We start from the raw sequence: 15,033 nt of genomic DNA, 5'->3' as shown, positions 1-15,033 counted from the left end.
CGCTGTATACTTAATCTCTGGTCCACCAACTGTTGACCGAACTGGTTCCCAGAACCCCACATCACCCTAACCATAACACATTCAATTCTCAGTAAAAGTAGAAAATTAAACTGCCAAAAAGAAGTAAAGGAAATCCAAAGAGAACAAAAAAAGGTAAAATTCTTCAAGAATCCACATTCAGGATATTACACATATATATATGTGATATATATATAACTTTTACACTATTTTAAAATAAAGTTATTCTTTTTTTCTTAAACTTAAAACCACAAGGAGTACTTGCATTCAAGCCCAAGATATTGGATAAATGTTTCTTACAACATGGAATGGGCCAGGTCAGATATATTATTAGCTTGACAAATATCTGGGTATTTTGTTGTAATGTAATACAAAGAGCATTTACCTACAAATCAAGAAGTATGGGTTATAGGCACAACTAGGCAATATGGGAAATGTCAAAGAAATGATGAGATCAAGAGTGGACCCTTAATGATCAGGAAGATCTGGGCAAGAATGGGGAGAAAAGGGTGTTTCTGAAAAGAGGCATAATATAAACAAAAGGGAAAGTATAAGCTATATTCCAAAGACAGAAAATTGAAAGCAGAAAACCAAGTCTTTCTTCAAGAGTCCAGGATTATCAATGTCCCCCCACTTTATTAGTCCACAGCAAATGCCTCATTGGTCTTGTCAATATTAACAGACATGTCATGACAGTGGCTCCCAGTGAGTACAATCAAGAAAATAGAATGTTCTACACTCAAGGAGAAAAAAATGTCAAAAGTGGCAATCCTACCTTTTTTTACATTCACAATTATATGATTAAGTGTTCAGGAGTATGATGTATACAACCTCCCTTTATATGTGTAGAAAAAGGATGGCTATAGAATGATATGACAAATGTGGCAAAATGTTAAAGTTGGTAGATCTGGGTACCTGAGTGGGGGGTGTGTTGGAGTTCCTTGTATGGGCTTTGTATTATTTTTGCAACAGTTCTTTAAGTTTGAAATTATTTCAAAATAAAAAATAATTATGGGACTTTGCCACTAATTTCAAAAGTAAGAAGTTTATGTTAAGTTGAGGGAAAACACGGTGACTGTCATCGTTTGAAAGCTGTATAACAAAAGCAAGATATAAAAGGCACCATTCATCTTTTCCAATTTTTTCATCTATAATATAGGGATACTGGTCTCCCTCTTCCTACCTCACAGAGAGGAAAGGTGTAGGAATTATTTTAGCAACTTGGAAGGTCGTATAAGGAAAGTCACTGTATAACAAAAATGTCTGGGCTCTCCAGATCCACATATCTTCAAATTCAGTGGCCAAATAAGTATGAAAATTTATCAAATGCTAAGGGTTTTATAACCAAGCCCATTATCAATATATTGTATTTCACTTATTCTTCTTAAGAGCATGGTGTTTTACAATTATATTTGACAGTGCTTTTTCTTTCTTAATAGTACATAAAGTAAGAAGGTGTCTTATAATCAATGGTATCTTAATTCAATAAAAAATAGAAGCAATTTGCTGAGTGTGCTACCCCCCGCCTTTATAATTCATACCCATATCTGAAAAGAATTTATAAACTCACTCTAGGCCATTCTGAAAATCCCACTTTATTTAAAGGAATGAAAAAGCAGCAGTGGGCTATATAACCTCACTACTTTAGAGAAAAATGAAATTTAACGCACACATGTAGATAAAAAGAGTACAGTTCTCCACAAGTAAAATGTGCCACAGGATCAGAATCTAAACAAGTACCTTCCCTTTCTTAAAAGCTTCACTTCAGATAGAGTCTGGTATCTGAAGAGGGGCAAGAAGAAAAAAACGTACTCTCAGAATGACTTCAGTCAAGAGCTATAGACCAGCATGGGGCTTAGTTAAAGGGAGACAAGCTTCAAGTTTAAAAAGTAATTTGTGCATAATTATCCTCTCAGGTTGATACAAGATAGTTAGATTAAATAAATTAATCAAAGTACAAATTATGCTGGCAAGCTCCAGTGCCTAGCTTCTCCTAAGGCCAACCTGCCAAGAGCTCCCAGGCTGCATCTCACAGACACCAAATTGGAGCTGGCAGGTGATGGGGGCATAGGAGGAGGAGTCACACTTCTGGAGCCAGAGGTGGCCAATCTATTGGGCGGATGGGTGGAGGGAGAATTCTGCTGAGCCTTGACAATGGAATCCTTAAACACAAGATACATTACAGCCTGAACCCCCAGAGCCATTTTTATATATCACAATTGAAAATAAATCCTCCTCAGGAAAGCAAAGACTGAGGGAAATCAGCCATTAATATGCCTTGCCCAAAACACAGATCAAGATCTCTGCCTGCTGAGATGTGTTACTGAGATGTATTCCTTTTCTCATTCAACCTCCTCACTTGCTATTATGAATGTCAGTTTATTATCAATATATTTAATACAAATGCTCATTAATGTATTTTTTTTTTTTTACAGGTGACAACAATTTTTATTAACATCGACAGAATAGGAGTGAAACAAAGGGCCTCGTACGAACATTCTGAGCACTGATTCAACAGGTGGAAGACTCGCTGTTTGGAGAAGGTTTAAGGTATAATTTTGGGGTTGGAACTGCGTTCACAGGTTTCAACGTAGAAAAGTATGACCAGGTACCTGAAGTCTCCTCTCCTTATGCCTCTTCCATCCAGTAATCACGCCCAAGACCTTGCCGAGGGAAACGCTCATAGGCCCCCACTGGGTTTTCTTAATACAAGCACATATTTTTATGAATTATGGTTTTCCCATCTCTTCTTTTTTTTTTTTTAATTATTTATTTATTTATTTTTTTAAATTACATTATGAAAAATATGAGGTCCCATTCAACCCCACCTCCCCCGCCCCCCACTCCCCCCACAGCAACACTCTCTCCCATCATCATGACACATCCATTGCATCTGGTAAGTTCATCTCTGAGCATCGCTGCACCCCATAGTCAATGGTCCACATCACAGCCCAGACTCTCTCACGTTCCATCCAGTGGGCCCTGGGGGGATCTATAATGTCCCATAACTGTCCGTGAAGCACTATCCAGGACTACTCCACGTCCCGAAAAAGCCTCCACATCTCAACTCTTCCTCCCGTTCCCCACACCCAGCAGCCACCATGGCTACCGTTCCCACACCCATTCCACATTTTCTCTGTGGACATTGGATTGGTTGTGTCCATTGCACATCTATGTCAAGTGAGGGCTTAGATTCCATATGGGTACTGGATGCACTCCTCCCGCTTCCAGTTGTAGACACTCTAGGCTCCATGTTGTGGTGGTTGACCTTCTTCAACTCCATGTTAGCTGAGTGGAGTAAGTCCAATAAATCAAAGTGTAGGAGCTGAAGTCTGTTGAGGCTCTGGGCCTGGGTGTCATATTATCTCATTAATGTATTTAATCATAATCCTTCTAAGAGCTAACACTTATTGAGCACTGGGCTAAGTGCTTTACAAGCATTAGCCCACTGAATCTTCACAAAAACACTTTATGGTGAGAACTATTATCTCCCATTTAAGCATGTGGAAACCGAGACCCAAGAAAGGCCAAGTGACCTGCCCAGGTCACACAGTAAATAAGCTACAGAGCCTGGACTCAACCTAATTACCTATGCTACATCAAAGCTTGTTTCCAGGTAGAAAAAATAATAACAAATTTGTGAAAAATTCAGTTTCCATTTCTTTTATAAAAGAACAATTAGGATAAATATCCTATGTTTCGAAATTAGTGTTCAAATTAATAAGCAGATCCCTGCTATGAGGTCAAATATCTGTGACAAATCATTAGTCAAGATGCACAGACATCTCTACTCACAGAGAAACACTAAATTCTACCACAGCAGGAAAAAGCTGGGCCAAAGGAACAAGTGATACTTTACAAAAGAAAAATGGTAAGGGGAAGACAAAGGGAGCGGAAGGACAAAGGGAGAGAAAGAGACAAAGGGAAAGGGATGAAGCTTCAAGGGAGAGGGGATGAACCTTAATTTTATATTAAGTTCTCAAACCAGGAAGTAAGTCAAAGCTGAAAAGATTGAAGTTGAGCTTTATTCACAGCACAGCATCTGCAGGCCCTGCCCACCAAGACTGTAGAGTTGGATCTGTCCAGCCCAGTATAATTATAATTAGAAGTAATGCTGTGGAGGGGTCTGAAAATAATTCTTACTCCATGAAAGAGTCCTGATGAAAGCTAGGTATTATTTTCCAGGAAAGAACCCCTGCCTTTTGTGAAGTAATGTTTTTATGATACATATTTCACCACACAAAAGCAGGTAAGCTACCTCCTGAGAGCCTCCTTATTGCTCAAATGTAGCATCTCTCTAAGCCAAACTCAGCATATAAATGCATTACATCCCCCCACCCATAGGACATAACTCCTGGGGATGAGCCTCCCTGGCACCATGGGATTACTACCAAGCACCAAGTAGCAATGCAACTGGAAAAAGACCTTGACCAAAAGGGGGAAAGGGGAAAGACAAATGAGTTTATATGGCTAGTGAGTCGGGAGGTCATTCCAAAGGTTATGCTTATGCACATCTCAGCAGGATCTCACTGACTGTTGCAGTAAATATTGCCTCAAATAAAGGGGCTCCTGAGGGCTCTCGAGATATCCAGACACTATATGCAGGGCTGACAGCTCAGGAGTTTGGCGCCCTGCCAGTGGGCCCTACTTTGGAATTTAGGCTCCCCAGTGTGTCAGAGTTGGGCTCAGTTGTGGTTTCCCTACACATGACTCTTCTGCCCCTTATGTTTGAACCTATAGTTAGTACTAGAGTTGATAAGTTTTATGTCCAAGAGACTTAAATCTCTGGGTTTTTCATGTGCCAGTCAGGTCCTGAATCTCAAAAGAGTTGCAACACCTACTCTCAAATTCACTGGACTTACTAACAAGGAAACTTACTAACAGGACAACTAACAAGGAAATGATGATAGACAACGACCACCCCAAGGAACAGAGTCTACAAATGCAAGCAAGACAGTCCCATCCATCTGCCCCAGGGGATCTGTAGCAGTTTGAAATAGTTAATGAATTCCAAAAACAGATACTGGATTATGCTTGTAAACTGGTCTGTATCTGAGCATGATTAAATTATGATTAGGGCTTTGATTGGGCCGTGTCAGTAGGGTGTTGAGTCCCCATCCCTTGGTGGGTGGGGACTCACAGATAAAAGGCATAACAAAAGGACTGAGCTGGAGCATTTTGATGTTGGGGTTTTTAATGTTGGAGTTTGATGCAGAAGTCATAAGCTGGATTCCCGGGAAGTAAGCACACAAAGGAAAGAGAAGCAAGCCCTGGCAAGAGAGGAATCCTGAGCCTGGAAAGAAGCAAGCCCTGGGAAAAGAAGAACCTGAGCCCAGAGAGAAGCAAGACCTGGAAAGAGAGCAACCCAAGAAGCCTGAACCCTGGCAGACGTTGGCAGCCATCTTGCTCCAACAGGTGGAAATAAGTCTTTGGTGAGGGAAGTAACCTATACTTGACGGCCTGATATCTGTTAGCTCCTACCCCAAATAAATACCCATTATAAAAGCCAGTAGATTTCTGGCATTTTGCATCAGCAACCCTTTGATTGATTAATACAGGATCTAAATCCCCTCTCAATTAGAGGCAGAGTTGGCATGACCATCCCAGGACTGGGGAATGAACAATGGACTACAGTATACTTACTGTTATTCTACTATAGACTTATTGTTTTGTTTTTTTTTAAGATTTATTTATTTATTTAATTTCCCCCCCTCCCCTGGTTGTCTGTTCTTGGTGTCTATTTGCTGCATCTTGTTTCTTTGTCCGCTTCTGTTGTCGTCAGCAGCACGGGAAGTGTGGGCGGCACCATTCCTGGACAGGTTGCACTTTCTTTTCACGCTGGGCGGCTTTCTCACGGGCGCAATCTTTGCGCGTGGGGCTCCCCAACGCAGGGGACACCCTTGCGTGGCACGGCACTCCTTGCACGCATCAGCACTGCGCATGGCCAGCTCCACACGGGTCAAGGAGGCCCGGGGTTTGAACCGCGGACCTCCCATATGGTAGACGGACGCCCTAACCACTGGGCCAAAGTCCGTTTCCCTAGACTTATTGTTATTCTAGCAATGGAAGAACTTTTATCATTGATGCAGAGGAAGTGGCCACCGGAAGTTCTGAGGGGAAGGAGAGGGGGAAAATAGGTGTAATATGGGGGCATTTTCAGGACATTGGAATTGTTCTGAGTGGCGTTGTAATGACAGATACAGGCTATTATATATATTGTCATAACTTACAAAATTGTGTGGGAGTTTCAAATATAAATTATAAACCACACTTAGTGGCAATGCTCCAATATGTGTTCATCAATTGTAACAAATGTACCACACTAATGAAGGATGTTATTAATGTGGGAGAGTGTGGGAGGGGTAGGGAGTGGGGCATAAGGGAATCTCCTACATTTTTTATGTTACATTTATGTAATCTGAGTATCTTTAAAAAAAAAATTATAAAAAATATACCACACTAAGGAGGGATGTTGTTGATGTGGGAAAATATGGGCAGGAGAGGGAGTAGGGCATACGAGAATCCCTTATATTTTTTATATAACATTTATGTAATCTAAAAATTCTTTAAAAATTAAACTTCTTTAAAAATTAAAAAAAATTAAAAACAAAACAGGTAAGCACCATGAGTTATGAGGTGAAAGGAGTAAAAGACAGATAGAATACAACAGAACAGAACAGAATACAAGGCAATCTAACGCTTAAATGACTTTCAAGACATCTCTGCCAAGTTCTGGTAGAAGTCATAAGGAATGGATGAATGTTGTAATTACCAAGATCACAGATCATTTCTATGATCCTGATGGTTTAGAGAGCTTATATAAAAAGTAATGTTTTAGCAACTCAAATTTTAAAAAAAACAAACTGAAAATATGACAATGTAGATAAATTGGTGAGTTAAAATTCACCTTAAAGATTCTCCTTTGCAGAGTCTCATGTAATCAGCTAATCTATATATTTAAAATAAGAATATTGACAATGACCTTTCTGATAGATATAAATGTTCAGGAACATGCTCTCATAGAAAATTCAGTAAACCTCTGGAAGTTTCTATCAAATGATTTTTTCTAACAATGCCTTCATTTATAATGACACCATCATTTTTTCCAGAAAGCAGCTGTACAGCATCTGTTGCTGTTGAGACAGCAAAGGCAGAAGAAGAAATAAAAGGATCTGGAGTCAATCTGTGATCAGGCCCTTTTCTGTCACTTATAACCTGGTGATCTGGGGCAGATAATTTAACTTTTAGGAATCAGAGCTTCCTCAACTGTAAAATAAAGCTAAGACCATCTAACCTTGGGGTTATTAGAGAATTGATGATGATGACTATATTAGTCAGGGTTCTCTAGGAAAACAGAACTGACGGGAGATATCTGTAAATAGTATGAGACTTTTAAAAATTCTGTCATGCAACTGTGAAGACGCACAAGTCCAAATTCCATAAGGCAGGCTGCAAACCAGGGGCTCAGTCAATTGACTGTAAGGAACTCCCCAAGAGGCCACAGCTGTGGGCTGGGAAAGAGAAGATAAAGTGCCAGGAATAATGACCATGGGCATGTGGACCACATCCTCATATAACTTACTTGTGCCTTCAGGAACCCTCTAGCCCTATCTCGTATACACCACTTCCACTTTATGATGGAGTGCTAGTGTGTATGCCCAACTTTATGGTTTGGTGTGTCAGACAATATCCAGCTCATGATAGGCAACTCAAGTCTCATGGTAACTTGGTGGCCCATGCTTAAGCGTTCAGTCTCTACTAAGACCTAGCAGCAGGCCAAAAACTGTTTCTCAAAAGGAGAGTAGTTCTCAGGAGGGGAGGGCATGGCTTTCCTCCAAAATCCCTAGGATCTGTGTTGTGATTCTTCTATAGGGGCCGCCAAAGGCTACAAACTTTTGACACTGCTAGCACTATTGGATCTGCTGTATCATATGGCCCAAGTGGCAGTGCAGGTTGCACTGCAGCCTGAACCTTTTGCAGAGCTCCTCTTGTTCTGGTCCCCACTCAAAACTAGCAGCTTTTCTAATCACTCATTAAATGAGCCAGAGTAGCACATCCAAATGAGGAATGTGCTGTCTCTAAAATTCAAAGAGATCAACTAAGCATTGTGCCTCTTTTTTGGTTGTAGGAGGAACTAGATGCAATAGTTTGTTCTTCACTTTGGAAGGGATATCTCAACATGCCCAATACCACGGAATACCTAGAAATTTCACCGAAGTGGAAGGCCTTATATTTTTGTTGGATTTATCTTCCATCCTCTCTCATGCAAATGTCTTACCAATAGATCTGGAGTCATTGCTACTTCTTGCTCACTAGGTCCAATCAGCATGATATCATGATATGGGAGGGAGAGACAATCAAGGTCCCTGCAGATAATATTATGACATAGGGCTGGAGAGTTGATATATATCCCTGAGGCAGGACAGTGATGGTATACTGCTGGCCCTGCCAGCTGAAAGCAAATTGTTTTTGGTGGTCCTTACAGAAACTGAGTATAAAGCATTTGCCAGATCAACAGTTGCATACCAGATACCAGAGGATGTGTTGATTTGCTCAAGTAATGATACCACATCTGGGACACTTGCAAAACTTGCAAGTGTGGGAGGAAACGGCCGGCAGCCTAGAGCTCATCACTCAGAGAAGGCGCCTGTAGTAGCTGCAGAATGATACCACAGCTGGGACAGTAGAGTCACCACCTGGTTAAGTTTACAATAATCTATGGTCATCTTCAAGATCTATCTGTTTTCTGCACAGGCCAAATAGGAGAGTTGCATGAGGATGTGGTGGGAATCACCACTCCTGTATCCTTCAAATCTTTGATGGTGGCACTGATCTCTGCAATCCCTCCAGGAATCCAATATTGCTTTTGATTTACTATTTTGCTAGGTAGGGGCAGTTCTAGTGGTTTCCACTTGGTCTTTCCTACCATAATAACCCTCACTCCACATGTCAGGGATTCAATATGGGGATTCTGCCAGTTACTGAGTATGTCTATTCCAATTATGCATTCTAGGAGAGGGGAAATAGCCACAGAAAGGAACCCTCTAGACCTACTGTGAGACAGACCTGAGCTAAAACTCCATTGACCACCTGACCTCCATAAGCCCCTACTCTGACTGGTAGACCACAATGACGTTTTGGGTCTCCTGGAATTAATGTTACCTCTGAGCCAGTGTCTAATAATCCCTAAAATGTTTGATTAATCATTTCTTTTTCCCCAATGCATAGTACCCTGGTAAAAGCCAAGGTCTCTTTGGGAAAAGCTGGGAGGAAGATAAACAGTACAAAATTTTGGCAGTGTTTAACAGGATCCTTCCCCAAGGGGACCTGGTCTTCCCTCATTCAAGGGGCTCTGGGTCTTTAAACTGTCTCAAGTCTGGGAATTAAGGGGCCGTGATTCTGTTTCTGGGTTCTGTTCACTGAACCTATAGAACTCTTCTGCTTATACAGATCAAGTAGGAATTTAGTAGACTATCTATCTATTTTACTCCTAGTTACCCCATGATCTATTAGCCAACACACACGACATGTGACTCAGACTCTTTTGATTGCTGCTTTGAGTCTGCCTTTATTGTGGTAGCCACAACTACCTTGTCTTTGGCGATTAAGTGATGCTAATTGGCTTCTGTCAGTCCAAAATCTGATCATCCCCATAATATTTAAAGATTCTAGTTCCATGACAGCAGTTTCCACAGTAATATCTGGACCACAGAGAAAAGCAAACACAGAGCTCTTCAGGGAAGATGGAGTTAGTCTTACTAATTTATTCCTCATAGTTCCGGTTAAAGGCATGTCCTTGGGACATTCCTGGGGTGGGCCGGCAGGTCATAAAGGATGAATCCATTCTAGCATTCCAATCTCTCTAAGCCTTGGATCTCCTCATCTACAGTATACCAAGGTAAATCAGGCATCTCAACCTCAGACATTCTAGGCCATCTTTTGGTCCGTATTTCAGGCAGCCATCCAAACAAACTGTTAGAGCCTTTTTAACCCTTCTAACCCTTAGAATCTCTGCTTTGTGGGCCCATTTCAATAAATTCAGCCTGATCCAACTTTAAATTCCTTCCACGACTATCCCATACCCTTAATATCCATTCCCACACATATTTCCCTGATTTCTGTCTATATAAATTGGAAAACTCATCCAGTTCTTTTAGAGTATGGTGTACTTCCTCATGGTTCACACTTTGTACTGTGCCTTTGGGGGCTTGTTGTGATTTCAGTAGCATCTCAAAGAGAAGAAGAGTAGTAGGGGTGGGTAAGGAGGATTAGAAATGGCTTGCAAGCTACTGACCTCAGGGCATTCCTTTGCATTCTGTCAGGTGGCAAAGGATTAATCGCTTCAGGTGGGGGTTGGATGGCAGACTCCTCAGGGCAGAGTGGAGATTGGTCAATGCAGGCCTGAGTTTGGCTGGTACCCATCTCAAGGAAGGAGGTCCAGACTCCCTGGGGCAGGCCGGAGGCTGTGTGGTACAAGCTTGACACTGCGTGGTCTCCATAGGGCAGACCACTACAGGTTTATCTGGCAAAGTTTCAGCAGAATTTAGGGTTTCAATGTCCCCACTGCCATCATCATCAACCCATATATCTCCATCTTAATCCTCATGGTTCCACTCCTTTCTAATCATTGCCCTCACTTTAACAGCAGACACCCTGCAAGGTTGAGATTTTAGTTTCTGTTATAACTGCTACTCATACAATGAGGCTGATTCTAGTTTTCAGTGATCTCAAGTCTGTGGCTGCATGAAACAAGATTTTCTTTCAGAATACACATAGAAACTTTCACATCATTCATGCAGTGTTTAAGTTGCAAATTTGCAGCCTTTACCTCAACCCTTTCTTTTGTAACTGTATCCAGCATATTTAGGAACAGCCAGCCAATATCATTGTACCTTTTAACTCCACAAAACTTGGTAAGATGTTAAAAACACTCTCACCCAGACCCTTGCCTCTTATAAGCATGGAATGAGTTGTATCCAGTGGTGATATTTTGCCTATCTCTATTGCCAACTCACACCATAGGTTGTCAGTGGCCTCTTGATTACTGGAAAGAGAGTCATTAGTGCCCTTGAATCTAATCAGAGAGCCAATTGCTAAAATCCCAGAACCAATTTAGAAATCTCTTTTTAAGATTCCTTTTCTCAAGAACCACTCCTGGTACCAAGCTGTATTAGTCTCTAGGAAAACAGAACCAACAGGAGGTACCTGTAAATAGTATGAGATTTTATAAAATTCCCTCACACAACCATAAGGATGCACAAATCCAAATTCCGCAAGGCAGGGGTTTCGATGAAAGTCCTTGATGAATTCCCAGGAGATGCTGGTTATCTGAAGTAGAGATGAGAATTCTCTCTCTGAATGCTGAAATCACTTCCCCTTTTAAAGCCTTCAACTGTTTGGATGAGACATCACTCACTGCTGACAGCAATCTCCTTAGCTGATTATAGATGTAATGAGCCATCTATGCAATCAACTCACCAATGATTAAAGTCCATGAAATGCCCTTGTATTACAATTAGCCCAGTGCTTGCTTGACCAAACAAATGGACACCATTACCTAGCCAAGGACACATTAGCCTAACCATTACAATGATGAGATGGTGATGAGAGCTAACATGTACCAGTTAACTCTTCTGAGTGCCTTATAAATGGTACCTATGAAATAGGTACCATTATCAACCTCATTTTACAGATCAGGAAACAGGAGTAAATTGTCCAAGCTAGTAAAGAGAAGCAGAATTTGCAGCCATACAATCTGGCTTTTAACTCTACACTATACTGCCTTAGGATTTAATGAGATGATGGACATTTCTATGCATTAGAAACTGCAAAATGCTAAAATAAATAAAAGGCACAGCTATAACTTTCACTGTATCCTTTCTCTGTCCTTTTCATATTCACGCCAAAATAATCAAGATAATTTGCCTTCTGTTTGTATTGCCAAACTAGCTTAAAAAAAAAAAAAAACTTTAATATGCATTATCCTTCAGCAAGTCAAGCCATGATTAGAATGCATAAACCAAAAAAAAGATCCCAGCAGCTCTGTGCTTAGGATATATAGTAGTTAAGACTCACTCTCCTACCCACACCTGAAGAAAAATGGGACCTGGAATGTTCCTTATCTTCTCCCCTCAAAACATGTTTAATTAAAATTATAATATTGACTTGAAAGAAATTTAGGCTACTTATTCAACTGAAAGTGTTTTGTTGGTTTGTTTTTCTCTGATGGGCCTTGCTAGGCACTGGAAATACAATGCTGAACAAGTGGGCATGGTCTCTGTCCCCAATCCAGGAGTCCAGGCAACCAGTACTTACAGTCCAATACAAATCATGCAGTGACAGGGTCAAGACAGGAGGGGCTACCTCACCCTAACGTGGGGAGTCAGAAAAGAGTCTCTCAAGTATGTGGCTATAAAATAAATCTGGAAAAATGAGAAATTATTAGAGAAACAAAAAATGGCTCCATTTAGGCAGGGAAACAGCTTGTGCAACGGTAGGGGGCAGGAGGCAGCATGGAGCACACAGTGCTTCAGCTGGCAAAGTGCTGGGGCGGGGGAACCACAGAAGCCAGATCTAGACAGTTGTAAACTACATTATGGAGTTTGTCTTAATCCTGATCACAAGGAGGAGTCATCAACACATTTTAAATAGGAGAGTTACAGATTAAACCTGCATTTATAAAGGTCACTCTGACTGCTGTGTGGGGAAAAGACTAGTGTCCTGATGATGGAAGATGGCCTGAAGCAAGGTAGGAGTATTCATTCATTCGTTTATCAACAAACACTTTAAAGCACTGAAGCACCATGGTTATAGTCATAGTGCCAGACATGCAAGGACTCAGAGCTGGCTGGTAAATAGAGCAAGTGAAATTCAGAAAGTAGGGATGCCATCCTAGTTTGATTTTGTTGTTTTCCTTAATCCACCTCCAAAGTCTGGTATTTCTAATCTCCATTAGACATCAGTTACCTCATCACCTTCCTCACAAGGCTGGCTCATAATCTGAGGAGTAGGAGTAGAAGGTGGGGAGTTGCAGTCACTGAGAAATGCCCTCTAGAACACACCAGATATTTCAATGTTCCTTTAGGACCAGAGCAAATCTGGAGGCTGACAAGAGGCCTTTTTCATTTTGTGACTCATCAGAATAAAGTAACTCCTCCAGAGGCAACCCCTGCTAACCAAAAGCTTTGAAAATCTTCCTCGAAAGCAATACATGCTCATCACAATATGACTGAGAAGGACAACATTCCACTATTTGGAGGAAGTCTCAACAGGAAAAGCAACATTCCCCACAAGACATCTTGCTAGGAAATTACTATGTTCTGGTTTTATAAACTGAGGTCCCCAAGTACAACATTTTGGCCGAGGATTCCAAAGAACTGCCAGCAGGATAATGTGGTTACACTGTCTGAGCTACTGTGAAAATGCATTAAAATCTCAATGTTTGAGCTCATTCAAGCAATTAAAATTAACAGAGATTGCTCTGCTGTAGAGTGGGGAAAAAAAAACAAGGGATATAAGAGTGTTTACTTCCATCATCCTCTGCCATTTCTTTTAACATTTAAAAGCCATTTAGAACTAGCATTTTTATTACCAAACCAAGCTTGAGGGTAATCTAGTTAACCAGGAATGTTTCCTTCTCCTGGCTCAAGTTAGGTGTTTGGGAGTACATGGCAAGACATGGGAACCTGAGATAATGAAAGGAAAACTAACACCCACTGATACCTACTATGTGCTGGCCCCTGTGCTGGGTTTAGCATTCATCACCTAGAAAAATAAACTTTTTCTAATTTTACTGGTGAAGAGGGTAAAGCAGGGAAAGGATCTATAGCATATAGAAACTAATCACAATGATTTTAAAAGGAAAATACAGCCAGCACTACCTTATTCCTAAACAAAACTCCTCAATGGTCACTTTATTTTATTCACTAAGAGAAGTCAAGAATTTATTCTATTTTGAAATTCAGATGATTCTAATCTTCAACATAAACACTATGGATTATGTACATTTTGAATCAATGCATTCAATTCTGAGAAACATACTAAATTATGATACACAATTTTAAATGTTGAGTTAGGTAAATGATTAGATGGACAACAGTCAGGCAGTCAGGCAGATGGAGAGAACTCAGTATATTAGAGGATCCCAGCTCACCCCAGGATGCGGTACTAAAGTTGGTGCATCAGGCCAATTTCACGCACAGGCTCCAGAAAGCTAAATGATTTACACAGACACCAGTTGCAAGTACAGGAGATAACAAATGCATGGTATCCTTTGTTAGAGTCTCTGGTCCATATCACAGAGAACACATAGAAAGTTCTCTTATAATAGAAATAGATCAACTGGGTCAGCTCAACAGCAGCAAGAAAGTTAGTACTCTGAAGCTGATCAAGTGGTTCTTTTTGTTGTTTGTTTTTTACCTCTGGACACAAATACAAGATATACATTTAGTGGTCTCTTGAAATTGAGAAACTCTTAAAACAAGCACAGCTTCAGGCTAGATCAGGATAAGGGTCAAAATTGACATGCCAAGGGCAAATAAACCAGAAAATTGTACATTACTAAAAATAAATTTGCATTAAGCATATAACAGAATTAAAATGCACCAAACTATAAACACATGACATTTAAAATACCAGGACAGCAAAACACTTTTATGTTCAGATACTGTTCTAGAAAAGTTATGTGTGCCAATTAAGTTATCCAGACTCTGTGAGCTATGCTCCCCTTCTGATAGTAACAACTGGTTAGATATATAAAGGCCATTGTTGTTGTTGTTGTTGTTTTAAACAGAACAGCAGTAGAGCCAGCAATTATTAAAACCAGGTGCTCTGAGCACTTTACTCCTCTGATCAAGTTACTGAATATAGTTACAGAATATAAGTTATTGAATGTACAATAAGTTCCAAGGAGTCAGAAATTTATCAGTTTCATTTACAGTGCCTGGAACATAGTAGGTACTCATAAATATGTATTGAATAGACAGATTGGATATTTCCTAGCAAAAAGCACAGTAC

General features: G+C 40.5%; 1 protein-coding gene across 1 annotated transcript in view; it reads right to left on the bottom strand.

Moving 5' to 3' along the window:
* The window catches only part of MED27 (mediator complex subunit 27), a 262,494-nt gene that overhangs the window by 232,536 nt on the left and 14,925 nt on the right, over positions 1–15,033 (bottom strand). The window lies entirely within an intron of this gene.

The sequence above is a fragment of the Dasypus novemcinctus genome, chromosome 8 (assembly GCF_030445035.2).
Source record: "Dasypus novemcinctus isolate mDasNov1 chromosome 8, mDasNov1.1.hap2, whole genome shotgun sequence".
In the NCBI taxonomy this organism is placed as follows: domain Eukaryota; kingdom Metazoa; phylum Chordata; class Mammalia; order Cingulata; family Dasypodidae; genus Dasypus; species Dasypus novemcinctus.
This window is presented reverse-complemented; position numbering and strand designations above follow the sequence as displayed.